The 26,794-nt window shown below is 42.6% G+C and overlaps 30 non-coding genes across 30 annotated transcripts; all 30 read right to left on the reverse strand.

Annotated features, from left to right (window-relative positions):
* Nucleotides 1–495: 495 nt before the first annotated feature.
* Nucleotides 496–662, reverse strand: LOC134590139 (U1 spliceosomal RNA). Its single transcript, XR_010087108.1, has one exon. It is a non-coding gene; the product is annotated as a U1 spliceosomal RNA (small nuclear RNA).
* Nucleotides 663–1,140: 478 nt separating this feature from the next.
* On the reverse strand, nucleotides 1,141–1,281 carry LOC134591952 (U4 spliceosomal RNA). The gene has a single exon (XR_010088647.1). It is a non-coding gene; the product is annotated as a U4 spliceosomal RNA (small nuclear RNA).
* Nucleotides 1,282–2,180: 899 nt separating this feature from the next.
* LOC134590140 (U1 spliceosomal RNA) lies at nucleotides 2,181–2,347 on the reverse strand. Its single transcript, XR_010087109.1, has one exon. It is a non-coding gene; the product is annotated as a U1 spliceosomal RNA (small nuclear RNA).
* A 471-nt stretch (nucleotides 2,348–2,818) lies between these two features.
* Nucleotides 2,819–2,959, reverse strand: LOC134593697 (U4 spliceosomal RNA). The gene has a single exon (XR_010090138.1). It is a non-coding gene; the product is annotated as a U4 spliceosomal RNA (small nuclear RNA).
* An 899-nt stretch (nucleotides 2,960–3,858) lies between these two features.
* LOC134590141 (U1 spliceosomal RNA) lies at nucleotides 3,859–4,025 on the reverse strand. Its single transcript, XR_010087110.1, has one exon. It is a non-coding gene; the product is annotated as a U1 spliceosomal RNA (small nuclear RNA).
* A 471-nt stretch (nucleotides 4,026–4,496) lies between these two features.
* LOC134593003 (U4 spliceosomal RNA) lies at nucleotides 4,497–4,637 on the reverse strand. The gene has a single exon (XR_010089548.1). It is a non-coding gene; the product is annotated as a U4 spliceosomal RNA (small nuclear RNA).
* A 1,449-nt stretch (nucleotides 4,638–6,086) lies between these two features.
* On the reverse strand, nucleotides 6,087–6,253 carry LOC134590570 (U1 spliceosomal RNA). Its single transcript, XR_010087473.1, has one exon. It is a non-coding gene; the product is annotated as a U1 spliceosomal RNA (small nuclear RNA).
* Nucleotides 6,254–6,723: 470 nt separating this feature from the next.
* Nucleotides 6,724–6,864, reverse strand: LOC134593004 (U4 spliceosomal RNA). Its single transcript, XR_010089549.1, has one exon. It is a non-coding gene; the product is annotated as a U4 spliceosomal RNA (small nuclear RNA).
* Nucleotides 6,865–8,313: 1,449 nt separating this feature from the next.
* LOC134590571 (U1 spliceosomal RNA) lies at nucleotides 8,314–8,480 on the reverse strand. Its single transcript, XR_010087474.1, has one exon. It is a non-coding gene; the product is annotated as a U1 spliceosomal RNA (small nuclear RNA).
* Nucleotides 8,481–8,950: 470 nt separating this feature from the next.
* On the reverse strand, nucleotides 8,951–9,091 carry LOC134592575 (U4 spliceosomal RNA). The gene has a single exon (XR_010089183.1). It is a non-coding gene; the product is annotated as a U4 spliceosomal RNA (small nuclear RNA).
* Nucleotides 9,092–9,989: 898 nt separating this feature from the next.
* LOC134590890 (U1 spliceosomal RNA) lies at nucleotides 9,990–10,156 on the reverse strand. The gene has a single exon (XR_010087748.1). It is a non-coding gene; the product is annotated as a U1 spliceosomal RNA (small nuclear RNA).
* Nucleotides 10,157–10,625: 469 nt separating this feature from the next.
* Nucleotides 10,626–10,766, reverse strand: LOC134593005 (U4 spliceosomal RNA). Its single transcript, XR_010089550.1, has one exon. It is a non-coding gene; the product is annotated as a U4 spliceosomal RNA (small nuclear RNA).
* An 880-nt stretch (nucleotides 10,767–11,646) lies between these two features.
* On the reverse strand, nucleotides 11,647–11,813 carry LOC134590142 (U1 spliceosomal RNA). The gene has a single exon (XR_010087111.1). It is a non-coding gene; the product is annotated as a U1 spliceosomal RNA (small nuclear RNA).
* A 472-nt stretch (nucleotides 11,814–12,285) lies between these two features.
* Nucleotides 12,286–12,426, reverse strand: LOC134591953 (U4 spliceosomal RNA). Its single transcript, XR_010088648.1, has one exon. It is a non-coding gene; the product is annotated as a U4 spliceosomal RNA (small nuclear RNA).
* Nucleotides 12,427–13,325: 899 nt separating this feature from the next.
* LOC134590448 (U1 spliceosomal RNA) lies at nucleotides 13,326–13,492 on the reverse strand. The gene has a single exon (XR_010087370.1). It is a non-coding gene; the product is annotated as a U1 spliceosomal RNA (small nuclear RNA).
* Nucleotides 13,493–13,965: 473 nt separating this feature from the next.
* Nucleotides 13,966–14,106, reverse strand: LOC134593698 (U4 spliceosomal RNA). The gene has a single exon (XR_010090139.1). It is a non-coding gene; the product is annotated as a U4 spliceosomal RNA (small nuclear RNA).
* An 899-nt stretch (nucleotides 14,107–15,005) lies between these two features.
* On the reverse strand, nucleotides 15,006–15,172 carry LOC134590144 (U1 spliceosomal RNA). The gene has a single exon (XR_010087112.1). It is a non-coding gene; the product is annotated as a U1 spliceosomal RNA (small nuclear RNA).
* A 478-nt stretch (nucleotides 15,173–15,650) lies between these two features.
* Nucleotides 15,651–15,791, reverse strand: LOC134591954 (U4 spliceosomal RNA). The gene has a single exon (XR_010088649.1). It is a non-coding gene; the product is annotated as a U4 spliceosomal RNA (small nuclear RNA).
* An 899-nt stretch (nucleotides 15,792–16,690) lies between these two features.
* Nucleotides 16,691–16,857, reverse strand: LOC134590449 (U1 spliceosomal RNA). The gene has a single exon (XR_010087371.1). It is a non-coding gene; the product is annotated as a U1 spliceosomal RNA (small nuclear RNA).
* Nucleotides 16,858–17,330: 473 nt separating this feature from the next.
* Nucleotides 17,331–17,471, reverse strand: LOC134593699 (U4 spliceosomal RNA). Its single transcript, XR_010090140.1, has one exon. It is a non-coding gene; the product is annotated as a U4 spliceosomal RNA (small nuclear RNA).
* Nucleotides 17,472–18,370: 899 nt separating this feature from the next.
* On the reverse strand, nucleotides 18,371–18,537 carry LOC134590145 (U1 spliceosomal RNA). The gene has a single exon (XR_010087113.1). It is a non-coding gene; the product is annotated as a U1 spliceosomal RNA (small nuclear RNA).
* Nucleotides 18,538–19,008: 471 nt separating this feature from the next.
* Nucleotides 19,009–19,149, reverse strand: LOC134593006 (U4 spliceosomal RNA). The gene has a single exon (XR_010089551.1). It is a non-coding gene; the product is annotated as a U4 spliceosomal RNA (small nuclear RNA).
* Nucleotides 19,150–20,048: 899 nt separating this feature from the next.
* On the reverse strand, nucleotides 20,049–20,215 carry LOC134590249 (U1 spliceosomal RNA). The gene has a single exon (XR_010087201.1). It is a non-coding gene; the product is annotated as a U1 spliceosomal RNA (small nuclear RNA).
* Nucleotides 20,216–20,692: 477 nt separating this feature from the next.
* LOC134591956 (U4 spliceosomal RNA) lies at nucleotides 20,693–20,833 on the reverse strand. Its single transcript, XR_010088650.1, has one exon. It is a non-coding gene; the product is annotated as a U4 spliceosomal RNA (small nuclear RNA).
* An 899-nt stretch (nucleotides 20,834–21,732) lies between these two features.
* On the reverse strand, nucleotides 21,733–21,899 carry LOC134590146 (U1 spliceosomal RNA). The gene has a single exon (XR_010087114.1). It is a non-coding gene; the product is annotated as a U1 spliceosomal RNA (small nuclear RNA).
* Nucleotides 21,900–22,370: 471 nt separating this feature from the next.
* LOC134593700 (U4 spliceosomal RNA) lies at nucleotides 22,371–22,511 on the reverse strand. Its single transcript, XR_010090141.1, has one exon. It is a non-coding gene; the product is annotated as a U4 spliceosomal RNA (small nuclear RNA).
* An 899-nt stretch (nucleotides 22,512–23,410) lies between these two features.
* On the reverse strand, nucleotides 23,411–23,577 carry LOC134590147 (U1 spliceosomal RNA). The gene has a single exon (XR_010087115.1). It is a non-coding gene; the product is annotated as a U1 spliceosomal RNA (small nuclear RNA).
* A 471-nt stretch (nucleotides 23,578–24,048) lies between these two features.
* LOC134593008 (U4 spliceosomal RNA) lies at nucleotides 24,049–24,189 on the reverse strand. Its single transcript, XR_010089552.1, has one exon. It is a non-coding gene; the product is annotated as a U4 spliceosomal RNA (small nuclear RNA).
* Nucleotides 24,190–25,638: 1,449 nt separating this feature from the next.
* On the reverse strand, nucleotides 25,639–25,805 carry LOC134590572 (U1 spliceosomal RNA). The gene has a single exon (XR_010087475.1). It is a non-coding gene; the product is annotated as a U1 spliceosomal RNA (small nuclear RNA).
* Nucleotides 25,806–26,275: 470 nt separating this feature from the next.
* LOC134593009 (U4 spliceosomal RNA) lies at nucleotides 26,276–26,416 on the reverse strand. The gene has a single exon (XR_010089553.1). It is a non-coding gene; the product is annotated as a U4 spliceosomal RNA (small nuclear RNA).
* Nucleotides 26,417–26,794: the final 378 nt, after the last annotated feature.

A 26,794-nucleotide genomic window follows, 5' to 3' on the forward strand; every position in this document is an offset into this window, starting at 1 on the left:
TTCATCCACACTCAACATGCCTGAAAGAACATTTGTGGTGGCTATTTCAAAATTCCATGGTGTTCATTAGTAAGTGCTAGCGACCACCCAGCTATTCCTAAGGTTTGGTCTGATTGTCTCAAGCGGCAATTCACTGCCTTGATCCAGAAAATCTTTTTTTCCCAGAAATTCAATCAAACGTTATGTTCTGTTGGAAGACGTAATATAGGTCTCCAATTCTTTATTTCTTCCATTGCATTGAAGCATACAATAAATCAAAAGAAGTCAGGATAAAAAAATGATGAAAAAAAAGCTGAAAAGTTAAAATAAAAAGTGAATTTCTGGCTTAAAACTGGTCTCCAGAAAACAAAGATAATAAAAATGATCAAGCCTAGGAAATGATTGTCGCTGCCTGCTTGATGCGGAAAGTAAGAGCCAAAGAAGACGGGTGCCGTGGCTGAAATTATCCTTCGTCAGAATTGGTGAAGTTCTCTATTTTTGTCAAACAAGCAAACACAGGGGAAAGCGCGAACGCAGTCCCCCACTACCATAAATTATGCAGTCGAGTTTCCCACATTTGAGGAAATCGCAGAGGTCAACTGGTACGGAGTGCAATGAACCAGCCTCACTCTGGGAGAGCCACCTTAGGGATCATGGCTATTGCTCCCCTGCCAGGTAAGTATGACATGACGGGTACATTCAAAGGCACGCCCGCTGGGAAGCCTTTCCTTTAGGCTGTGGTGAAATAATAAAGCAAGTTAAAAAAAAAAAAAAAAGAAGAGCAAATAAATAATCCAAATGATAGAAGGCTACAAAAGATTACCAAACCTCGTGGCTGATCGTTGTTTTCCTTAGCTACCAGTAATTTTAGTGCCTTCAGGTGGTTAGGTGTGAATAATTGAGCTGGATTCAGGGTGCGAAGGAGCAATTTGCATAAAGGCAAATGCTAGGCCAATGAGCCGAAGGATGGGAATTCGTAGCATGTAGTGAGAATAGTGTGCTGCCGGAAACAAGTGGATTCAGTGGGAGAGAAAGGTAAAAGGGAAATGCAAGGAAGCCAGCGGAAGGAATGGTGCAATAGAGCTCAGGAAGAAACGGGAGTCATGTAAGACATGCCCTAGACATGGGGCGCCATAAACTTTTTTTAAACCAATCTTTCAGTCTCCTTAGAGCCTGTCAAAAATTGCCAATGCTGACTGTATTTCAAGTCATCATGGCGGGGTATTGGGTAAAGTTTTCAATTAGCAATAATCACGCCTCGGATTGACCTCATGGGCTACGATACTGCCACTGCGCAAAGATAACTGTTCAAGTGGGCCAGCTTTTAAGAGCTACCACGTAAGGACACTTTAAGACAGCGGTGAGAAAAAGTTCATGACCATAAGCCATTGCAAAGGATTGTGGGAGGCAATATTCTAATTAGGCCCGCTTCCTCCTACAGGGAAGCTTAAACCCCAACAAATTCCTCGGTCTTCTTATATGGCATCTTGGAATGGTTCCAAACCTATAACAGAGAGTGAGGGCAACCATATCTTGCAGCAAACCTTGTACAATTTTTTTTCTCTCTTTGGAAACGGTTTTGCCAAGATTCTACTACAGCAGCCATTAGGCAGAGTACACAATCCGCTGGTCTACGTTCGTCCCCAAAGTCACACATTTCATGACTCCATCGATAGGAATGACCCTTGCCTAGCACCTGTCTTCTCTTCATCCACACTCAACAGGGCTGAAAGAACATTTGTGGTGGCTTTTTCAAAATTCCATGGTGTTCATTAGTAAGTGCTAGCGACCACCCAGCTATTCCTAAGGTTTGGTCTGATTGTCTCAAGCGGCAATTCACTGCCTTGATCCAGAAAATCTTTATTTCCCAGAAATTCAATCAAACGTTACGTTCTGTTGGAAGACGTAATATAGGTCTCCAATTCTTTATTTCTTCCATTGCATTGAAGCATACAATAAATCAAAAGAAGTCAGGATAAAAAAATGATGAAAAAAAAGCTGAAAAGTTAAAATAAAAAGTGAAATTCTGGCTTAAAACTGGTCTCCAGAAAACATAGATAATAAAAATGATCAAGCCTAGGAAATGATTGTCGCTGCCTGCTTGATGCGGAAAGTAAGAGCCAAAGAAGACGGGTGCCGTGGCTGAAATTATCCTTCGTCAGAATTGGTGAAGTTCTCTATTTTTGTCAAACAAGCAAACACAGGGGAAAGCGCGAACGCAGTCCCCCACTACCATAAATTATGCAGTCGAGTTTCCCACATTTGAGGAAATCGCAGAGGTCAACTGGTACGGAGTGCAATGAACCAGCCTCACTCTGGGAGAGCCACCTTAGGGATCATGGCTATTGCTCCCCTGCCAGGTAAGTATAACATGACGGGTACATTCAAAGGCACGCCCGCTGGGAAGCCTTTCCTTTAGGCTGTGGTGAAATAATAAAGCAAGTTAAAAAAAAAAAAAAGCAAATAAATAATCCAAATGATAGAAGGCTACAAAAGATTACCAAACCTCGTGGCTGATCGTTGTTTTCCTTAGCTACCAGTAATTTTAGTGCCTTCAGGTGGTTAGGTGTGAATAATTGAGCTGGATTCAGGGTGCGAAGGAGCAATTTGCATAAAGGCAAATGCTAGGCCAATGAGCCGAAGGATGGGAATTCGTAGCATGTAGTGAGAATAGTGTGCTGCCGGAAACAAGTGAATTCAGTGGGAGAGAAAGGTAAAAGGGAAATGCTAAGAAGCCAGCGGAAGGAATGGTGCAACAGAGCTCAGGAAGAAACGGGAGTCACGTAAGACACGCCCTAGACATGGGGCGCCATAAACTTTTATTAAACCAATCTTTCAGTCTCCTTAGAGCCTTTCAAAAATTGCCAATGCTGACTGTATTTCAAGTCATCATGGCAGGGTATTGGGTAAAGTTTTCAATTAGCAATAATCACGTCTCGGATTGACCTCATGGGCTACGATACTGCCACTGCGCAAAGCTAGCTGTTCAAGTGGGCCAGCTTTTAAGAGCTACCACGTAAGGACACTTTAAGACAGCGGTGAGAAAAAGTTCATGACCATAAGCCATTGCAAAGGATTATGGGAGGCAATATTCTAATTAGGCCCGCTTCCTCCTACAGGGAAGCTTAAACCCCAAATAATTCCTCGGTCTTCTTATATGGCATCTTGGAATGGTTCCAAACCTATAACAGAGAGTGAGGGCAACCATATCTTGCAGCAAACCTTGTACAATTTTTTTTCTCTCTTTGGAAACAGTTTTGCCAAGATTCTACTACAGCAGCCATTAGGCAGAGTACACAATCCGCTGGTCTACGTTCGTCCCCAAAGTCACACATTTCATGACTCCATCGATATGAATGACCCTTGCCTAGCACCTGTCTTCTCTTCATCCACACTCAACAGGGCTGAAAGAACATTTGTGGTGGCTTTTTCAAAATTCCATGGTGTTCATTAGTAAGTGCTAGCGACCACCCAGCTATTCCTAAGGTTTGGTCTGATTGTCTCAAGCGGCAATTCACTGCCTTGATCCAGAAAATCTTTTTTTCCCAGAAATTCAATCAAACGTTACGTTCTGTTGGAAGACGTAATATAGGTCTCCAATTCTTTATTTCTTCCATTGCATTGAAGCATACAATAAATCAAAAGAAGTCAGGATAAAAAAATGATGAAAAAAAAGCTGAAAAGTTAAAATAAAAAGTGAAATTCTGGCTTAAAACTGGTCTCCAGAAAACATAGATAATAAAAATGATCAAGCCTAGGAAATGATTGTCGCTGCCTGCTTGATGTGGAAAGTAAGAGCCAAAGAAGACGGGTGCCGTGGCTGAAATTGTCCTTCATCAGAATTGGTGAAGTTCTCTATTTTTGTCAAACAAGCAAACGCAGGGGAAAGCGCGAACGCAGTCCCCCACTACCATAAATTATGCAGTCGAGTTTCCCACATTTGAGGAAATCGCAGAGGTCAACTGGTACGGAGTGCAATGAACCAGCCTCACTCTGGGAGAGCCACCTTAGGGATCATGGCTATTGCTCCCCTGCCAGGTAAGTATGACATGACGGGTACATTCAAAGGCACGCCTGCTGGGAAGCCTTTCCTTTAGGCTGTGGTGAAATAATAAAGCAAGTTAAAAAAAAAAAAAAGCAAATAAATAATCCAAATGATAGAAGGCTACAAAAGATTACCAAACCTCGTGGCTGATCGTTGTTTTCCTTAGCTACCAGTAATTTTAGTGCCTTCAGGTGGTTAGGTGTGAATAATTGAGCTGGATTCAGGGTGCGAAGGAGCAATTTGCATAAAGGCAAATGCTAGGCCAATGAGCCGAAGGATGGGAATTCGTAGCATGGAGTGAGAATAGTGTGCTGCCGGAAACAAGTGGATTCAGTGGGAGAGAAAGGTAAAAGGGAAATGCTAAGAAGCCAGCGGAAGGAATGGTGCAACAGAGCTCAGGAAGAAACGGGAGTCACGTAAGACACGCCCTAGACATGGGGCGCCATAAACTTTTTTTAAACCAATCTTTCAGTCTCCTTAGAGCCTGTCAAAAATTGCCAATGCTGACTGTATTTCAAGTCATCATGGCGGGGTATTGGGTAAAGTTTTCAATTAGCAATAATCACGCCTCGGATTGACCTCATGGGCTACGATACTGCCACTGCGCAAAGTTAACTGTTCAAGTGGGCCAGCTTTTAAGAGCTACCACGTAAGGAAACTTTAAAACAGCGGTGAGAAAAAGTTCATGACCATATCCATTGCAAAGGATTGTGGGAGGCAATATTCTAATTAGGCCCGCTTCCTCCTACAGGGAAGCTTAAACCCCAACAAATTCCTCGGTCTTCTTATATGGCATCTTGGAATGGTTCCAAACCTATAACAGAGAGTGAGGGCAACCATATCTTGCAGCAAACCTTGTACAATTTTTTTTCTCTCTTTGGAAACAGTTTTGCCAAGATTCTACTACAGCAGCCATTAGGCAGAGTACACAATCCGCTGGTCTACGTTCGTCCCCAAAGTCACACATTTCATGACTCCATCGATAGGAATGACCCTTGCCTAGCACCTGTCTTCTCTTCATCCACACTCAACAGGGCTGAAAGAACATTTGTGGTGGCTTTTTCAAAATTCCATGGTGTTCATTAGTAAGTGCTAGCGACCACCCAGCTATTCCTAAGGTTTGGTCTGATTGTCTCAAGCGGCAATTCACTGCCTTCATCCAGAAAATCTTTTTTTCCCAGAAATTCAATCAAACGTTACGTTCTGTTGGAAGACGTAATATAGGTCTCCAATTCTTTATTTCTTCCATTGCATTGAAGCATACAATAAATCAAAAGAAGTCAGGATAAAAAAATGATGAAAAAAAAGCTGAAAAGCAACAAATTCCTCGGTCTTCTTATATGGCATCTTGGAATGGTTCCAAACCTATAACAGAGAGTGAGGGCAACCATATCTTGCAACAAACCTTGTACAATTTTTTTTCTCTCTTTGGAAACAGTTTTGCCAAGATTCTACTACAGCAGCCATTAGGCAGAGTACACAATCCGCTGGTCTACGTTCGTCCCCAAAGTCACACATTTCATGACTCCATCGATAGGAATGACCCTTGCCTAGCACCTGTCTTCTCTTCATCCACACTCAACAGGGCTGAAAGAACATTTGTGGTGGCTTTTTCAAAATTCCATGGTGTTCATTAGTAAGTGCTAGCGACCACCCAGCTATTCCTAAGGTTTGGTCTGATTGTCTCAAGCGGCAATTCACTGCCTTGATCCAGAAAATCTTTTTTTCCCAGAAATTCAATCAAACGTTATGTTCTGTTGGAAGACGTAATATAGGTCTCCAATTCTTTATTTCTTCCATTGCATTGAAGCATACAATAAATCAAAAGAAGTCAGGATAAAAAAATGATGAAAAAAAAGCTGAAAAGTTAAAATAAAAAGTGAAATTCTGGCTTAAAACTGGTCTCCAGAAAACATAGATAATAAAAATGATCAAGCCTAGGAAATGATTGTCGCTGCCTGCTTGATGCGGAAAGTAAGAGCCAAAGAAGACGGGTGCCGTGGCTGAAATTATCCTTCGTCAGAATTGGTGAAGTTCTCTATTTTTGTCAAACAAGCAAACACAGGGGAAAGCGCGAACGCAGTCCCCCACTACCATAAATTATGCAGTCGAGTTTCCCACATTTGAGGAAATCGCAGAGGTCAACTGGTACGGAATGCAATGAACCAGCCTCACTCTGGGAGAGCCACCTTAGGGATCATGGCTATTGCTCCCCTGCCAGGTAAGTATGACATGACGGGTACATTCAAAGGCACGCCCGCTGGGAAGCCTTTCCTTTAGGCTGTGGTGAAATAATAAAGCAAGTTAAAAAAAAAAAAAGCAAATAAATAATCCAAATGATAGAAGGCTACAAAAGATTACCAAACCTCGTGGCTGATCGTTGTTTTCCTTAGCTACCAGTAATTTTAGTGCCTTCAGGTGGTTAGGTGTGAATAATTGAGCTGGATTCAGGGTGCGAAGGAGCAATTTGCATAAAGGCAAATGCTAGGCCAATGAGCCGAAGGATGGGAATTCGTAGCATGGAGTGAGAATAGTGTGCTGCCGGAAACAAGTGGATTCAGTGGGAGAGAAAGGTAAAAGGGAAATGCTAAGAAGCCAGCAGAAGGAATGGTGCAACAGAGCTCAGGAAGAAACGGGAGTCACGTAAGACACGCCCTAGACATGGGGCGCCATAAACTTTTTTTAAACCAATCTTTCAGTCTCCTTAGAGCCTGTCAAAAATTGCCAATGCTGACTGTATTTCAAGTCATCATGGCGGGGTATTGGGTAAAGTTTTCAATTAGCAATAATCACGCCTCGGATTGACCTCATGGGCTACGATACTGCCACTGCGCAAAGTTAACTGTTCAAGTGGGCCAGCTTTTAAGAGCTACCACGTAAGGAAACTTTAAAACAGCGGTGAGAAAAAGTTCATGACCATATCCATTGCAAAGGATTGTGGGAGGCAATATTCTAATTAGGCCCGCTTCCTCCTACAGGGAAGCTTAAACCCCAACAAATTCCTCGGTCTTCTTATATGGCATCTTGGAATGGTTCCAAACCTATAACAGAGAGTGAGGGCAACCATATCTTGCAGCAAACCTTGTACAATTTTTTTTCTCTCTTTGGAAACAGTTTTGCCAAGATTCTACTACAGCAGCCATTAGGCAGAGTACACAATCCGCTGGTCTACGTTCGTCCCCAAAGTCACACATTTCATGACTCCATCGATAGGAATGACCCTTGCCTAGCACCTGTCTTCTCTTCATCCACACTCAACAGGGCTGAAAGAACATTTGTGGTGGCTTTTTCAAAATTCCATGGTGTTCATTAGTAAGTGCTAGCGACCACCCAGCTATTCCTAAGGTTTGGTCTGATTGTCTCAAGCGGCAATTCACTGCCTTCATCCAGAAAATCTTTTTTTCCCAGAAATTCAATCAAACGTTACGTTCTGTTGGAAGACGTAATATAGGTCTCCAATTCTTTATTTCTTCCATTGCATTGAAGCATACAATAAATCAAAAGAAGTCAGGATAAAAAAATGATGAAAAAAAAGCTGAAAAGCAACAAATTCCTCGGTCTTCTTATATGGCATCTTGGAATGGTTCCAAACCTATAACAGAGAGTGAGGGCAACCATATCTTGCAACAAACCTTGTACAATTTTTTTTCTCTCTTTGGAAACAGTTTTGCCAAGATTCTACTACAGCAGCCATTAGGCAGAGTACACAATCCGCTGGTCTACGTTCGTCCCCAAAGTCACACATTTCATGACTCCATCGATAGGAATGACCCTTGCCTAGCACCTGTCTTCTCTTCATCCACACTCAACAGGGCTGAAAGAACATTTGTGGTGGCTTTTTCAAAATTCCATGGTGTTCATTAGTAAGTGCTAGCGACCACCCAGCTATTCCTAAGGTTTGGTCTGATTGTCTCAAGCGGCAATTCACTGCCTTGATCCAGAAAATCTTTTTTTCCCAGAAATTCAATCAAACGTTATGTTCTGTTGGAAGACGTAATATAGGTCTCCAATTCTTTATTTCTTCCATTGCATTGAAGCATACAATAAATCAAAAGAAGTCAGGATAAAAAAATGATGAAAAAAAAGCTGAAAAGTTAAAATAAAAAGTGAAATTCTGGCTTAAAACTGGTCTCCAGAAAACATAGATAATAAAAATGATCAAGCCTAGGAAATGATTGTCGCTGCCTGCTTGATGCGGAAAGTAAGAGCCAAAGAAGACGGGTGCCGTGGCTGAAATTATCCTTCGTCAGAATTGGTGAAGTTCTCTATTTTTGTCAAACAAGCAAACACAGGGGAAAGCGCGAACGCAGTCCCCCACTACCATAAATTATGCAGTCGAGTTTCCCACATTTGAGGAAATCGCAGAGGTCAACTGGTACGGAATGCAATGAACCAGCCTCACTCTGGGAGAGCCACCTTAGGGATCATGGCTATTGCTCCCCTGCCAGGTAAGTATGACATGACGGGTACATTCAAAGGCACGCCCGCTGGGAAGCCTTTCCTTTAGGCTGTGGTGAAATAATAAAGCAAGTTAAAAAAAAAAAAAGCAAATAAATAATCCAAATGATAGAAGGCTACAAAAGATTACCAAACCTCGTGGCTGATCGTTGTTTTCCTTAGCTACCAGTAATTTTAGTGCCTTCAGGTGGTTAGGTGTGAATAATTGAGCTGGATTCAGGGTGCGAAGGAGCAATTTGCATAAAGGCAAATGCTAGGCCAATGAGCCGAAGGATGGGAATTCGTAGCATGGAGTGAGAATAGTGTGCTGCCGGAAACAAGTGGATTCAGTGGGAGAGAAAGGTAAAAGGGAAATGCTAAGAAGCCAGCAGAAGGAATGGTGCAACAGAGCTCAGGAAGAAACGGGAGTCACGTAAGACACGCCCTAGACATGGGGCGCCATAAACTTTTATTAAACCAATCTTTCAGTCTCCTTAGAGCCTGTCAAAAATTGCCAATGCTGACTGTATTTCAAGTCATCATGGCGGGGTATTGGGTAAAGTTTTCAATTAGCAATAATCACGCCTCGGATTGACCTCATGGGCTACGATACTGCCACTGCGCAAAGCTAACTGTTCAAGTGGGCCAGCTTTTAAGAGCTACCACGTAAGGACACTTTAAGACAGCGGTGAGAAAAAGTTCATGACCATAAGCCATTGCAAAGGATTGTGGGAGGCAATATTCTAATTAGGCCCGCTTCCTCCTACAGGGAAGCTTAAACCCCAACAAATTCCTCGGTCTTCTTATATGGCATCTTGGAATGGTTCCAAACCTATAACAGAGAGTGAGGGCAACCATATCTTGCAGCAAACCTTGTACAATTTTTTTTCTCTCTTTGGAAACAGTTTTGCCAAGATTCTACTACAGCAGCCATTAGGCAGAGTACACAATCGCTGGTCTACGTTCGTCCCCAAAGTCACACATTTCATGACTCCATCGATAGGAATGACCCTTGCCTAGCACCTGTCTTCTCTTCATCCACACTCAACAGGGCTGAAAGAACATTTGTGGTGGCTTTTTCAAAATTCCATGGTGTTCATTAGTAAGTGCTAGCGACCACCCAGCTATTCCTAAGGTTTGGTCTGATTGTCTCAAGCGGCAATTCACTGCCTTGATCCAGAAAATCTTTTTTTCCCAGAAATTCAATCAAACGTTACGTTCTGTTGGAAGACGTAATATAGGTCTCCAATTCTTTATTTCTTCCATTGCATTGAAGCATACAATAAATCAAAAGAAGTCAGGATAAAAAAATGATGAATAAAAAGCTGAAAAGTTAAAATAAAAAGTGAAATTCTGGCTTAAAACTGGTCTCCAGAAAACATAGATAATAAAAATGATCAAGCCTAGGAAATGATTGTCGCTGCCTGCTTGATGCGGAAAGTAAGAGCCAAAGAAGACGGGTGCCGTGGCTGAAATTATCCTTCGTCAGAATTGGTGAAGTTCTCTATTTTTGTCAAACAAGCAAACACAGGGGAAAGCGCGAACGCAGTCCCCCACTACCATAAATTATGCAGTCGAGTTTCCCACATTTGAGGAAATCGCAGAGGTCAACTGGTACGGAATGCAATGAACCAGCCTCACTCTGGGAGAGCCACCATAGGGATCATGGCTATTGCTCCCCTGCCAGGTAAGTATGACATGATGGGTACATTCAAAGGCACGCCCGCTGGGAAGCCTTTCCTTTAGGCTGTGGTGAAATAATAAAGCAAGTTAAAAAAAAAAAAGCAAATAAATAATCCAAATGATAGAAGGCTACAAAAGATTACCAAACCTCGTGGCTGATCGTTGTTTTCCTTAGCTACCAGTAATTTTAGTGCCTTCAGGTGGTTAGGTGTGAATAATTGAGCTGGATTCAGGGTGCGAAGGAGCAATTTGCATAAAGGCAAATGCTAGGCCAATGAGCCGAAGGATGGGAATTCGTAGCATGGAGTGAGAATAGTGTGCTGCCGGAAACAAGTGGATTCAGTGGGAGAGAAAGGTAAAAGGGAAATGCTAAGAAGCCAGCAGAAGGAATGGTGCAACAGAGCTCAGGAAGAAACGGGAGTCACGTAAGACACGCCCTAGACATGGGGCGCCATAAACTTTTTTTAAACCAATCTTTCAGTCTCCTTAGAGCCTGTCAAAAATTGCCAATGCTGACTGTATTTCAAGTCATCATGGCGGGGTATTGGGTAAAGTTTTCAATTAGCAATAATCACGCCTCGGATTGACCTCATGGGCTACGATACTGCCACTGCGCAAAGTTAACTGTTCAAGTGGGCCAGCTTTTAAGAGCTACCACGTAAGGAAACTTTAAAACAGCGGTGAGAAAAAGTTCATGACCATATCCATTGCAAAGGATTGTGGGAGGCAATATTCTAATTAGGCCCGCTTCCTCCTACAGGGAAGCTTAAACCCCAACAAATTCCTCGGTCTTCTTATATGGCATCTTGGAATGGTTCCAAACCTATAACAGAGAGTGAGGGCAACCATATCTTGCAGCAAACCTTGTACAATTTTTTTTCTCTCTTTGGAAACAGTTTTGCCAAGATTCTACTACAGCAGCCATTAGGCAGAGTACACAATCCGCTGGTCTACGTTCGTCCCCAAAGTCACACATTTCATGACTCCATCGATAGGAATGACCCTTGCCTAGCACCTGTCTTCTCTTCATCCACACTCAACAGGGCTGAAAGAACATTTGTGGTGGCTTTTTCAAAATTCCATGGTGTTCATTAGTAAGTGCTAGCGACCACCCAGCTATTCCTAAGGTTTGGTCTGATTGTCTCAAGCGGCAATTCACTGCCTTGATCCAGAAATTCAATCAAACGTTACGTTCTGTTGGAAGACGTAATATAGGTCTCCAATTCTTTATTTCTTCCATTGCATTGAAGCATACAATAAATCAAAAGAAGTCAGGATAAAAAAATGATGAAAAAAAAGCTGAAAAGTTAAAATAAAAAGTGAAATTCTGGCTTAAAACTGGTCTCCAGAAAACATAGATAATAAAAATGATCAAGCCTAGGAAATGATTGTCGCTGCCTGCTTGATGTGGAAAGTAAGAGCCAAAGAAGAAGGGTGCCGTGGCTGAAATTGTCCTTCATCAGAATTGGTGAAGTTCTCTATTTTTGTCAAACAAGCAAACGCAGGGGAAAGCGCGAACGCAGTCCCCCACTACCATAAATTATGCAGTCGAGTTTCCCACATTTGAGGAAATCGCAGAGGTCAACTGGTACGGAGTGCAATGAACCAGCCTCACTCTGGGAGAGCCACCTTAGGGATCATGGCTATTGCTCCCCTGCCAGGTAAGTATGACATGACGGGTACATTCAAAGGCACGCCTGCTGGGAAGCCTTTCCTTTAGGCTGTGGTGAAATAATAAAGCAAGTTAAAAAAAAAAAAAAAGCAAATAAATAATCCAAATGATAGAAGGCTACAAAAGATTACCAAACCTCGTGGCTGATCGTTGTTTTCCTTAGCTACCAGTAATTTTAGTGCCTTCAGGTGGTTAGGTGTGAATAATTGAGCTGGATTCAGGGTGCGAAGGAGCAATTTGCATAAAGGCAAATGCTAGGCCAATGAGCCGAAGGATGGGAATTCGTAGCATGTAGTGAGAATAGTGTGCTGCCGGAAACAAGTGGATTCAGTGGGAGAGAAAGGTAAAAGGGAAATGCAAGGAAGCCAGCGGAAGGAATGGTGCAATAGAGCTCAGGAAGAAACGGGAGTCATGTAAGACATGCCCTAGACATGGGGCGCCATAAACTTTTTTTAAACCAATCTTTCAGTCTCCTTAGAGCCTGTCAAAAATTGCCAATGCTGACTGTATTTCAAGTCATCATGGCGGGGTATTGGGTAAAGTTTTCAATTAGCAATAATCACGCCTCGGATTGACCTCATGGGCTACGATACTGCCACTGCGCAAAGATAACTGTTCAAGTGGGCCAGCTTTTAAGAGCTACCACGTAAGGACACTTTAAGACAGCGGTGAGAAAAAGTTCATGACCATAAGCCATTGCAAAGGATTGTGGGAGGCAATATTCTAATTAGGCCCGCTTCCTCCTACAGGGAAGCTTAAACCCCAACAAATTCCTCGGTCTTCTTATATGGCATCTTGGAATGGTTCCAAACCTATAACAGAGAGTGAGGGCAACCATATCTTGCAGCAAACCTTGTACAATTTTTTTTCTCTCTTTGGAAACGGTTTTGCCAAGATTCTACTACAGCAGCCATTAGGCAGAGTACACAATCCGCTGGTCTACGTTCGTCCCCAAAGTCACACATTTCATGACTCCATCGATAGGAATGACCCTTGCCTAGCACCTGTCTTCTCTTCATCCACACTCAACAGGGCTGAAAGAACATTTGTGGTGGCTTTTTCAAAATTCCATGGTGTTCATTAGTAAGTGCTAGCGACCACCCAGCTATTCCTAAGGTTTGGTCTGATTGTCTCAAGCGGCAATTCACTGCCTTGATCCAGAAAATCTTTATTTCCCAGAAATTCAATCAAACGTTACGTTCTGTTGGAAGACGTAATATAGGTCTCCAATTCTTTATTTCTTCCATTGCATTGAAGCATACAATAAATCAAAAGAAGTCAGGATAAAAAAATGATGAAAAAAAAGCTGAAAAGTTAAAATAAAAAGTGAAATTCTGGCTTAAAACTGGTCTCCAGAAAACATAGATAATAAAAATGATCAAGCCTAGGAAATGATTGTCGCTGCCTGCTTGATGCGGAAAGTAAGAGCCAAAGAAGACGGGTGCCGTGGCTGAAATTATCCTTCGTCAGAATTGGTGAAGTTCTCTATTTTTGTCAAACAAGCAAACACAGGGGAAAGCGCGAACGCAGTCCCCCACTACCATAAATTATGCAGTCGAGTTTCCCACATTTGAGGAAATCGCAGAGGTCAACTGGTACGGAGTACAATGAACCAGCCTCACTCTGGGAGAGCCACCTTAGGGATCATGGCTATTGCTCCCCTGCCAGGTAAGTATGACATGACGGGTACATTCAAAGGCACGCCCGCTGGGAAGCCTTTCCTTTAGGCTGTGGTGAAATAATAAAGTAAGTTTAAAAAAAAAAAAAAAGCAAATAAATAATCCAAATGATAGAAGGCTACAAAAGATTACCAAACCTCGTGGCTGATCGTTGTTTTCCTTAGCTACCAGTAATTTTAGTGCCTTCAGGTGGTTAGGTGTGAATAATTGAGCTGGATTCAGGGTGCGAAGGAGCAATTTGCATAAAGGCAAATGCTAGGCCAATGAGCCGAAGGATGGGAATTCGTAGCATGTAGTGAGAATAGTGTGCTGCCGGAAACAAGTGAATTCAGTGGGAGAGAAAGGTAAAAGGGAAATGCTAAGAAGCCAGCGGAAGGAATGGTGCAACAGAGCTCAGGAAGAAACGGGAGTCACGTAAGACACGCCCTTGACATGGGGCGCCATAAACTTTTATTAAACCAATCTTTCAGTCTCCTTAGAGCCTTTCAAAAATTGCCAATGCTGACTGTATTTCAAGTCATCATGGCAGGGTATTGGGTAAAGTTTTCAATTAGCAATAATCACGTCTCGGATTGACCTCATGGGCTACGATACTGCCACTGCGCAAAGCTAGCTGTTCAAGTGGGCCAGCTTTTAAGAGCTACCACGTAAGGACACTTTAAGACAGCGGTGAGAAAAAGTTCATGACCATAAGCCATTGCAAAGGATTATGGGAGGCAATATTCTAATTAGGCCCGCTTCCTCCTACAGGGAAGCTTAAACCCCAAATAATTCCTCGGTCTTCTTATATGGCATCTTGGAATGGTTCCAAACCTATAACAGAGAGTGAGGGCAACCATATCTTGCAGCAAACCTTGTACAATTTTTTTTCTCTCTTTGGAAACAGTTTTGCCAAGATTCTACTACAGCAGCCATTAGGCAGAGTACACAATCCGCTGGTCTACGTTCGTCCCCAAAGTCACACATTTCATGACTCCATCGATATGAATGACCCTTGCCTAGCACCTGTCTTCTCTTCATCCACACTCAACAGGGCTGAAAGAACATTTGTGGTGGCTTTTTCAAAATTCCATGGTGTTCATTAGTAAGTGCTAGCGACCACCCAGCTATTCCTAAGGTTTGGTCTGATTGTCTCAAGCGGCAATTCACTGCCTTGATCCAGAAAATCTTTTTTTCCCAGAAATTCAATCAAACGTTACGTTCTGTTGGAAGACGTAATATAGGTCTCCAATTCTTTATTTCTTCCATTGCATTGAAGCATACAATAAATCAAAAGAAGTCAGGATAAAAAAATGATGAAAAAAAAGCTGAAAAGTTAAAATAAAAAGTGAAATTCTGGCTTAAAACTGGTCTCCAGAAAACATAGATAATAAAAATGATCAAGCCTAGGAAATGATTGTCGCTGCCTGCTTGATGTGGAAAGTAAGAGCCAAAGAAGACGGGTGCCGTGGCTGAAATTGTCCTTCATCAGAATTGGTGAAGTTCTCTATTTTTGTCAAACAAGCAAACGCAGGGGAAAGCGCGAACGCAGTCCCCCACTACCATAAATTATGCAGTCGAGTTTCCCACATTTGAGGAAATCGCAGAGGTCAACTGGTACGGAGTGCAATGAACCAGCCTCACTCTGGGAGAGCCACCTTAGGGATCATGGCTATTGCTCCCCTGCCAGGTAAGTATGACATGACGGGTACATTCAAAGGCACGCCTGCTGGGAAGCCTTTCCTTTAGGCTGTGGTGAAATAATAAAGCAAGTTAAAAAAAAAAAAAAAAGAAGAGCAAATAAATAATCCAAATGATAGAAGGCTACAAAAGATTACCAAACCTCGTGGCTGATCGTTGTTTTCCTTAGCTACCAGTAATTTTAGTGCCTTCAGGTGGTTAGGTGTGAATAATTGAGCTGGATTCAGGGTGCGAAGGAGCAATTTGCATAAAGGCAAATGCTAGGCCAATGAGCCGAAGGATGGGAATTCGTAGCATGTAGTGAGAATAGTGTGCTGCCGGAAACAAGTGGATTCAGTGGGAGAGAAAGGTAAAAGGGAAATGCAAGGAAGCCAGCGGAAGGAATGGTGCAATAGAGCTCAGGAAGAAACGGGAGTCATGTAAGACATGCCCTAGACATGGGGCGCCATAAACTTTTTTTAAACCAATCTTTCAGTCTCCTTAGAGCCTGTCAAAAATTGCCAATGCTGACTGTATTTCAAGTCATCATGGCGGGGTATTGGGTAAAGTTTTCAATTAGCAATAATCACGCCTCGGATTGACCTCATGGGCTACGATACTGCCACTGCGCAAAGATAACTGTTCAAGTGGGCCAGCTTTTAAGAGCTACCACGTAAGGACACTTTAAGACAGCGGTGAGAAAAAGTTCATGACCATAAGCCATTGCAAAGGATTGTGGGAGGCAATATTCTAATTAGGCCCGCTTCCTCCTACAGGGAAGCTTAAACCCCAACAAATTCCTCGGTCTTCTTATATGGCATCTTGGAATGGTTCCAAACCTATAACAGAGAGTGAGGGCAACCATATCTTGCAGCAAACCTTGTACAATTTTTTTTCTCTCTTTGGAAACGGTTTTGCCAAGATTCTACTACAGCAGCCATTAGGCAGAGTACACAATCCGCTGGTCTACGTTCGTCCCCAAAGTCACACATTTCATGACTCCATCGATAGGAATGACCCTTGCCTAGCACCTGTCTTCTCTTCATCCACACTCAACAGGGCTGAAAGAACATTTGTGGTGGCTTTTTCAAAATTCCATGGTGTTCATTAGTAAGTGCTAGCGACCACCCAGCTATTCCTAAGGTTTGGTCTGATTGTCTCAAGCGGCAATTCACTGCCTTGATCCAGAAAATCTTTATTTCCCAGAAATTCAATCAAACGTTACGTTCTGTTGGAAGACGTAATATAGGTCTCCAATTCTTTATTTCTTCCATTGCATTGAAGCATACAATAAATCAAAAGAAGTCAGGATAAAAAAATGATGAAAAAAAAGCTGAAAAGTTAAAATAAAAAGTGAAATTCTGGCTTAAAACTGGTCTCCAGAAAACATAGATAATAAAAATGATCAAGCCTAGGAAATGATTGTCGCTGCCTGCTTGATGCGGAAAGTAAGAGCCAAAGAAGACGGGTGCCGTGGCTGAAATTATCCTTCGTCAGAATTGGTGAAGTTCTCTATTTTTGTCAAACAAGCAAACACAGGGGAAAGCGCGAACGCAGTCCCCCACTACCATAAATTATGCAGTCGAGTTTCCCACATTTGAGGAAATCGCAGAGGTCAACTGGTACGGAGTACAATGAACCAGCCTCACTCTGGGAGAGCCACCTTAGGGATCATGGCTATTGCTCCCCTGCCAGGTAAGTATGACATGACGGGTACATTCAAAGGCACGCCCGCTGGGAAGCCTTTCCTTTAGGCTGTGGTGAAATAATAAAGTAAGTTTAAAAAAAAAAAAAAAGCAAATAAATAATCCAAATGATAGAAGGCTACAAAAGATTACCAAACCTCGTGGCTGATCGTTGTTTTCCTTAGCTACCAGTAATTTTAGTGCCTTCAGGTGGTTAGGTGTGAATAATTGAGCTGGATTCAGGGTGCGAAGGAGCAATTTGCATAAAGGCAAATGCTAGGCCAATGAGCCGAAGGATGGGAATTCGTAGCATGTAGTGAGAATAGTGTGCTGCCGGAAACAAGTGAATTCAGTGGGAGAGAAAGGTAAAAGGGAAATGCTAAGAAGCCAGCGGAAGGAATGGTGCAACAGAGCTCAGGAAGAAACGGGAGTCACGTAAGACACGCCCTAGACATGGGGCGCCATAAACTTTTATTAAACCAATCTTTCAGTCTCCTTAGAGCCTTTCAAAAATTGCCAATGCTGACTGTATTTCAAGTCATCATGGCAGGGTATTGGGTAAAGTTTTCAATTAGCAATAATCACGTCTCGGATTGACCTCATGGGCTACGATACTGCCACTGCGCAAAGCTAGCTGTTCAAGTGGGCCAGCTTTTAAGAGCTACCACGTAAGGACACTTTAAGACAGCGGTGAGAAAAAGTTCATGACCATAAGCCATTGCAAAGGATTATGGGAGGCAATATTCTAATTAGGCCCGCTTCCTCCTACAGGGAAGCTTAAACCCCAAATAATTCCTCGGTCTTCTTATATGGCATCTTGGAATGGTTCCAAACCTATAACAGAGAGTGAGGGCAACCATATCTTGCAGCAAACCTTGTACAATTTTTTTTCTCTCTTTGGAAACAGTTTTGCCAAGATTCTACTACAGCAGCCATTAGGCAGAGTACACAATCCGCTGGTCTACGTTCGTCCCCAAAGTCACACATTTCATGACTCCATCGATATGAATGACCCTTGCCTAGCACCTGTCTTCTCTTCATCCACACTCAACAGGGCTGAAAGAACATTTGTGGTGGCTTTTTCAAAATTCCATGGTGTTCATTAGTAAGTGCTAGCGACCACCCAGCTATTCCTAAGGTTTGGTCTGATTGTCTCAAGCGGCAATTCACTGCCTTGATCCAGAAAATCTTTTTTTCCCAGAAATTCAATCAAACGTTACGTTCTGTTGGAAGACGTAATATAGGTCTCCAATTCTTTATTTCTTCCATTGCATTGAAGCATACAATAAATCAAAAGAAGTCAGGATAAAAAAATGATGAAAAAAAAGCTGAAAAGTTAAAATAAAAAGTGAAATTCTGGCTTAAAACTGGTCTCCAGAAAACATAGATAATAAAAATGATCAAGCCTAGGAAATGATTGTCGCTGCCTGCTTAATGTGGAAAGTAAGAGCCAAAGAAGACGGGTGCCGTGGCTGAAATTGTCCTTCATCAGAATTGGTGAAGTTCTCTATTTTTGTCAAACAAGCAAACGCAGGGGAAAGCGCGAACGCAGTCCCCCACTACCATAAATTATGCAGTCGAGTTTCCCACATTTGAGGAAATCGCAGAGGTCAACTGGTACGGAGTGCAATGAACCAGCCTCACTCTGGGAGAGCCACCTTAGGGATCATGGCTATTGCTCCCCTGCCAGGTAAGTATGACATGACGGGTACATTCAAAGGCACGCCTGCTGGGAAGCCTTTCCTTTAGGCTGTGGTGAAATAATAAAGCAAGTTAAAAAAAAAAAAAAGCAAATAAATAATCCAAATGATAGAAGGCTACAAAAGATTACCAAACCTCGTGGCTGATTGTTGTTTTCCTTAGCTACCAGTAATTTTAGTGCCTTCAGGTGGTTAGGTGTGAATAATTGAGCTGGATTCAGGGTGCGAAGGAGCAATTTGCATAAAGGCAAATGCTAGGCCAATGAGCCGAAGGATGGGAATTCGTAGCATGGAGTGAGAATAGTGTGCTGCCGGAAACAAGTGGATTCAGTGGGAGAGAAAGGTAAAAGGGAAATGCTAAGAAGCCAGCGGAAGGAATGGTGCAACAGAGCTCAGGAAGAAACGGGAGTCACGTAAGACACGCCCTAGACATGGGGCGCCATAAACTTTTTTTAAACCAATCTTTCAGTCTCCTTAGAGCCTGTCAAAAATTGCCAATGCTGACTGTATTTCAAGTCATCATGGCGGGGTATTGGGTAAAGTTTTCAATTAGCAATAATCACGCCTCGGATTGACCTCATGGGCTACGATACTGCCACTGCGCAAAGTTAACTGTTCAAGTGGGCCAGCTTTTAAGAGCTACCACGTAAGGACACTTTAAGACAGCGGTGAGAAAAAGTTCATGACCATAAGCCATTGCAAAGGATTGTGGGAGGCAATATTCTAATTAGGCCCGCTTCCTCCTACAGGGAAGCTTAAACCCCAACAAATTCCTCGGTCTTCTTATATGGCATCTTGGAATGGTTCCAAACCTATAACAGAGAGTGAGGGCAACCATATCTTGCAGCAAACCTTGTACAATTTTTTTTCTCTCTTTGGAAACGGTTTTGCCAAGATTCTACTACAGCAGCCATTAGGCAGAGTACACAATCCGCTGGTCTACGTTCGTCCCCAAAGTCACACATTTCATGACTCCATCGATAGGAATGACCCTTGCCTAGCACCTGTCTTCTCTTCATCCACACTCAACAGGGCTGAAAGAACATTTGTGGTGGCTTTTTCAAAATTCCATGGTGTTCATTAGTAAGTGCTAGCGACCACCCAGCTATTCCTAAGGTTTGGTCTGATTGTCTCAAGCGGCAATTCACTGCCTTGATCCAGAAAATCTTTTTTTCCCAGAAATTCAATCAAACGTTACGTTCTGTTGGAAGACGTAATATAGGTCTCCAATTCTTTATTTCTTCCATTGCATTGAAGCATACAATAAATCAAAAGAAGTCAGGATAAAAAAATGATGAAAAAAAAGCTGAAAAGTTAAAATAAAAAGTGAAATTCTGGCTTAAAACTGGTCTCCAGAAAACATAGATAATAAAAATGATCAAGCCTAGGAAATGATTGTCGCTGCCTGCTTGATGTGGAAAGTAAGAGCCAAAGAAGACAGGTGCCGTGGCTGAAATTATCCTTCGTCAGAATTGGTGAAGTTCTCTATTTTTGTCAAACAAGCAAACACAGGGGAAAGCGCGAACGCAGTCCCCCACTACCATAAATTATGCAGTCGAGTTTCCCACATTTGAGGAAATCGCAGAGGTCAACTGGTACAGAGTGCAATGAACCAGCCTCACTCTGGGAGAGCCACCTTAGGGATCATGGCTATTGCTCCCCTGCCAGGTAAGTATGACATGACGGGTACATTCAAAGGCACGCCCGCTGGGAAGCCTTTCCTTTAGGCTGTGGTGAAATAATAAAGCAAGTTAAAAAAAAAAAAAAAGAAGAGCAAATAAATAATCCAAATGATAGAAGGCTACAAAAGATTACCAAACCTCGTGGCTGATCGTTGTTTTCCTTAGCTACCAGTAATTTTAGTGCCTTCAGGTGGTTAGGTGTGAATAATTGAGCTGGATTCAGGGTGCGAAGGAGCAATTTGCATAAAGGCAAATGCTAGGCCAATGAGCCGAAGGATGGGAATTCGTAGCATGTAGTGAGAATAGTGTGCTGCCGGAAACAAGTGGATTCAGTGGGAGAGAAAGGTAAAAGGGAAATGCAAGGAAGCCAGCGGAAGGAATGGTGCAATAGAGCTCAGGAAGAAACGGGAGTCATGTAAGACATGCCCTAGACATGGGGCGCCATAAACTTTTTTTAAACCAATCTTTCAGTCTCCTTAGAGCCTGTCAAAAATTGCCAATGCTGACTGTATTTCAAGTCATCATGGCGGGGTATTGGGTAAAGTTTTCAATTAGCAATAATCACGCCTCGGATTGACCTCATGGGCTACGATACTGCCACTGCGCAAAGATAACTGTTCAAGTGGGCCAGCTTTTAAGAGCTACCACGTAAGGACACTTTAAGACAGCGGTGAGAAAAAGTTCATGACCATAAGCCATTGCAAAGGATTGTGGGAGGCAATATTCTAATTAGGCCCGCTTCCTCCTACAGGGAAGCTTAAACCCCAACAAATTCCTCGGTCTTCTTATATGGCATCTTGGAATGGTTCCAAACCTATAACAGAGAGTGAGGGCAACCATATCTTGCAGCAAACCTTGTACAATTTTTTTTCTCTCTTTGGAAACGGTTTTGCCAAGATTCTACTACAGCAGCCATTAGGCAGAGTACACAATCCGCTGGTCTACGTTCGTCCCCAAAGTCACACATTTCATGACTCCATCGATAGGAATGACCCTTGCCTAGCACCTGTCTTCTCTTCATCCACACTCAACAGGGCTGAAAGAACATTTGTGGTGGCTTTTTCAAAATTCCATGGTGTTCATTAGTAAGTGCTAGCGACCACCCAGCTATTCCTAAGGTTTGGTCTGATTGTCTCAAGCGGCAATTCACTGCCTTGATCCAGAAAATCTTTATTTCCCAGAAATTCAATCAAACGTTACGTTCTGTTGGAAGACGTAATATAGGTCTCCAATTCTTTATTTCTTCCATTGCATTGAAGCATACAATAAATCAAAAGAAGTCAGGATAAAAAAATGATGAAAAAAAAGCTGAAAAGTTAAAATAAAAAGTGAAATTCTGGCTTAAAACTGGTCTCCAGAAAACATAGATAATAAAAATGATCAAGCCTAGGAAATGATTGTCGCTGCCTGCTTGATGCGGAAAGTAAGAGCCAAAGAAGACGGGTGCCGTGGCTGAAATTATCCTTCGTCAGAATTGGTGAAGTTCTCTATTTTTGTCAAACAAGCAAACACAGGGGAAAGCGCGAACGCAGTCCCCCACTACCATAAATTATGCAGTCGAGTTTCCCACATTTGAGGAAATCGCAGAGGTCAACTGGTACGGAGTGCAATGAACCAGCCTCACTCTGGGAGAGCCACCTTAGGGATCATGGCTATTGCTCCCCTGCCAGGTAAGTATGACATGACGGGTACATTCAAAGGCACGCCCGCTGGGAAGCCTTTCCTTTAGGCTGTGGTGAAATAATAAAGCAAGTTAAAAAAAAAAAAAAGCAAATAAATAATCCAAATGATAGAAGGCTACAAAAGATTACCAAACCTCGTGGCTGATCGTTGTTTTCCTTAGCTACCAGTAATTTTAGTGCCTTCAGGTGGTTAGGTGTGAATAATTGAGCTGGATTCAGGGTGCGAAGGAGCAATTTGCATAAAGGCAAATGCTAGGCCAATGAGCCGAAGGATGGGAATTCGTAGCATGTAGTGAGAATAGTGTGCTGCCGGAAACAAGTGAATTCAGTGGGAGAGAAAGGTAAAAGGGAAATGCTAAGAAGCCAGCGGAAGGAATGGTGCAACAGAGCTCAGGAAGAAACGGGAGTCACGTAAGACACGCCCTAGACATGGGGCGCCATAAACTTTTATTAAACCAATCTTTCAGTCTCCTTAGAGCCTTTCAAAAATTGCCAATGCTGACTGTATTTCAAGTCATCATGGCAGGGTATTGGGTAAAGTTTTCAATTAGCAATAATCACGTCTCGGATTGACCTCATGGGCTACGATACTGCCACTGCGCAAAGCTAGCTGTTCAAGTGGGCCAGCTTTTAAGAGCTACCACGTAAGGACACTTTAAGACAGCGGTGAGAAAAAGTTCATGACCATAAGCCATTGCAAAGGATTATGGGAGGCAATATTCTAATTAGGCCCGCTTCCTCCTACAGGGAAGCTTAAACCCCAAATAATTCCTCGGTCTTCTTATATGGCATCTTGGAATGGATCCAAACCTATAACAGAGAGTGAGGGCAACCATATCTTGCAGCAAACCTTGTACAATTTTTTTTCTCTCTTTGGAAACAGTTTTGCCAAGATTCTACTACAGCAGCCATTAGGCAGAGTACACAATCCGCTGGTCTACGTTCGTCCCCAAAGTCACACATTTCATGACTCCATCGATATGAATGACCCTTGCCTAGCACCTGTCTTCTCTTCATCCACACTCAACAGGGCTGAAAGAACATTTGTGGTGGCTTTTTCAAAATTCCATGGTGTTCATTAGTAAGTGCTAGCGACCACCCAGCTATTCCTAAGGTTTGGTCTGATTGTCTCAAGCGGCAATTCACTGCCTTGATCCAGAAAATCTTTTTTTCCCAGAAATTCAATCAAACGTTACGTTCTGTTGGAAGACGTAATATAGGTCTCCAATTCTTTATTTCTTCCATTGCATTGAAGCATACAATAAATCAAAAGAAGTCAGGATAAAAAAATGATGAAAAAAAAGCTGAAAAGTTAAAATAAAAAGTGAAATTCTGGCTTAAAACTGGTCTCCAGAAAACATAGATAATAAAAATGATCAAGCCTAGGAAATGATTGTCGCTGCCTGCTTGATGTGGAAAGTAAGAGCCAAAGAAGACGGGTGCCGTGGCTGAAATTGTCCTTCATCAGAATTGGTGAAGTTCTCTATTTTTGTCAAACAAGCAAACGCAGGGGAAAGCGCGAACGCAGTCCCCCACTACCATAAATTATGCAGTCGAGTTTCCCACATTTGAGGAAATCGCAGAGGTCAACTGGTACGGAGTGCAATGAACCAGCCTCACTCTGGGAGAGCCACCTTAGGGATCATGGCTATTGCTCCCCTGCCAGGTAAGTATGACATGACGGGTACATTCAAAGGCACGCCTGCTGGGAAGCCTTTCCTTTAGGCTGTGGTGAAATAATAAAGCAAGTTAAAAAAAAAAAAAAGCAAATAAATAATCCAAATGATAGAAGGCTACAAAAGATTACCAAACCTCGTGGCTGATCGTTGTTTTCCTTAGCTACCAGTAATTTTAGTGCCTTCAGGTGGTTAGGTGTGAATAATTGAGCTGGATTCAGGGTGCGAAGGAGCAATTTGCATAAAGGCAAATGCTAGGCCAATGAGCCGAAGGATGGGAATTCGTAGCATGGAGTGAGAATAGTGTGCTGCCGGAAACAAGTGGATTCAGTGGGAGAGAAAGGTAAAAGGGAAATGCTAAGAAGCCAGCGGAAGGAATGGTGCAACAGAGCTCAGGAAGAAACGGGAGTCACGTAAGACACGCCCTAGACATGGGGCGCCATAAACTTTTTTTAAACCAATCTTTCAGTCTCCTTAGAGCCTGTCAAAAATTGCCAATGCTGACTGTATTTCAAGTCATCATGGCGGGGTATTGGGTAAAGTTTTCAATTAGCAATAATCACGCCTCGGATTGACCTCATGGGCTACGATACTGCCACTGCGCAAAGTTAACTGTTCAAGTGGGCCAGCTTTTAAGAGCTACCACGTAAGGAAACTTTAAAACAGCGGTGAGAAAAAGTTCATGACCATATCCATTGCAAAGGATTGTGGGAGGCAATATTCTAATTAGGCCCGCTTCCTCCTACAGGGAAGCTTAAACCCCAACAAATTCCTCGGTCTTCTTATATGGCATCTTGGAATGGTTCCAAACCTATAACAGAGAGTGAGGGCAACCATATCTTGCAGCAAACCTTGTACAATTTTTTTTCTCTCTTTGGAAACAGTTTTGCCAAGATTCTACTACAGCAGCCATTAGGCAGAGTACACAATCCGCTGGTCTACGTTCGTCCCCAAAGTCACACATTTCATGACTCCATCGATAGGAATGACCCTTGCCTAGCACCTGTCTTCTCTTCATCCACACTCAACAGGGCTGAAAGAACATTTGTGGTGGCTTTTTCAAAATTCCATGGTGTTCATTAGTAAGTGCTAGCGACCACCCAGCTATTCCTAAGGTTTGGTCTGATTGTCTCAAGCGGCAATTCACTGCCTTCATCCAGAAAATCTTTTTTTCCCAGAAATTCAATCAAACGTTACGTTCTGTTGGAAGACGTAATATAGGTCTCCAATTCTTTATTTCTTCCATTGCATTGAAGCATACAATAAATCAAAAGAAGTCAGGATAAAAAAATGATGAAAAAAAAGCTGAAAAGCAACAAATTCCTCGGTCTTCTTATATGGCATCTTGGAATGGTTCCAAACCTATAACAGAGAGTGAGGGCAACCATATCTTGCAACAAACCTTGTACAATTTTTTTTCTCTCTTTGGAAACAGTTTTGCCAAGATTCTACTACAGCAGCCATTAGGCAGAGTACACAATCCGCTGGTCTACGTTCGTCCCCAAAGTCACACATTTCATGACTCCATCGATAGGAATGACCCTTGCCTAGCACCTGTCTTCTCTTCATCCACACTCAACAGGGCTGAAAGAACATTTGTGGTGGCTTTTTCAAAATTCCATGGTGTTCATTAGTAAGTGCTAGCGACCACCCAGCTATTCCTAAGGTTTGGTCTGATTGTCTCAAGCGGCAATTCACTGCCTTGATCCAGAAAATCTTTTTTTCCCAGAAATTCAATCAAACGTTATGTTCTGTTGGAAGACGTAATATAGGTCTCCAATTCTTTATTTCTTCCATTGCATTGAAGCATACAATAAATCAAAAGAAGTCAGGATAAAAAAATGATGAAAAAAAAGCTGAAAAGTTAAAATAAAAAGTGAAATTCTGGCTTAAAACTGGTCTCCAGAAAACATAGATAATAAAAATGATCAAGCCTAGGAAATGATTGTCGCTGCCTGCTTGATGCGGAAAGTAAGAGCCAAAGAAGACGGGTGCCGTGGCTGAAATTATCCTTCGTCAGAATTGGTGAAGTTCTCTATTTTTGTCAAACAAGCAAACACAGGGGAAAGCGCGAACGCAGTCCCCCACTACCATAAATTATGCAGTCGAGTTTCCCACATTTGAGGAAATCGCAGAGGTCAACTGGTACGGAATGCAATGAACCAGCCTCACTCTGGGAGAGCCACCTTAGGGATCATGGCTATTGCTCCCCTGCCAGGTAAGTATGACATGACGGGTACATTCAAAGGCACGCCCGCTGGGAAGCCTTTCCTTTAGGCTGTGGTGAAATAATAAAGCAAGTTAAAAAAAAAAAAAGCAAATAAATAATCCAAATGATAGAAGGCTACAAAAGATTACCAAACCTCGTGGCTGATCGTTGTTTTCCTTAGCTACCAGTAATTTTAGTGCCTTCAGGTGGTTAGGTGTGAATAATTGAGCTGGATTCAGGGTGCGAAGGAGCAATTTGCATAAAGGCAAATGCTAGGCCAATGAGCCGAAGGATGGGAATTCGTAGCATGGAGTGAGAATAGTGTGCTGCCGGAAACAAGTGGATTCAGTGGGAGAGAAAGGTAAAAGGGAAATGCTAAGAAGCCAGCAGAAGGAATGGTGCAACAGAGCTCAGGAAGAAACGGGAGTCACGTAAGACACGCCCTAGACATGGGGCGCCATAAACTTTTTTTAAACCAATCTTTCAGTCTCCTTAGAGCCTGTCAAAAATTGCCAATGCTGACTGTATTTCAAGTCATCATGGCGGGGTATTGGGTAAAGTTTTCAATTAGCAATAATCACGCCTCGGATTGACCTCATGGGCTACGATACTGCCACTGCGCAAAGTTAACTGTTCAAGTGGGCCAGCTTTTAAGAGCTACCACGTAAGGAAACTTTAAAACAGCGGTGAGAAAAAGTTCATGACCATATCCATTGCAAAGGATTGTGGGAGGCAATATTCTAATTAGGCCCGCTTCCTCCTACAGGGAAGCTTAAACCCCAACAAATTCCTCGGTCTTCTTATATGGCATCTTGGAATGGTTCCAAACCTATAACAGAGAGTGAGGGCAACCATATCTTGCAGCAAACCTTGTACAATTTTTTTTCTCTCTTTGGAAACAGTTTTGCCAAGATTCTACTACAGCAGCCATTAGGCAGAGTACACAATCCGCTGGTCTACGTTCGTCCCCAAAGTCACACATTTCATGACTCCATCGATAGGAATG

Source organism: Pelobates fuscus, chromosome 2 (genome assembly GCF_036172605.1).
Source record: "Pelobates fuscus isolate aPelFus1 chromosome 2, aPelFus1.pri, whole genome shotgun sequence".
NCBI lineage: Eukaryota > Metazoa > Chordata > Amphibia > Anura > Pelobatidae > Pelobates > Pelobates fuscus.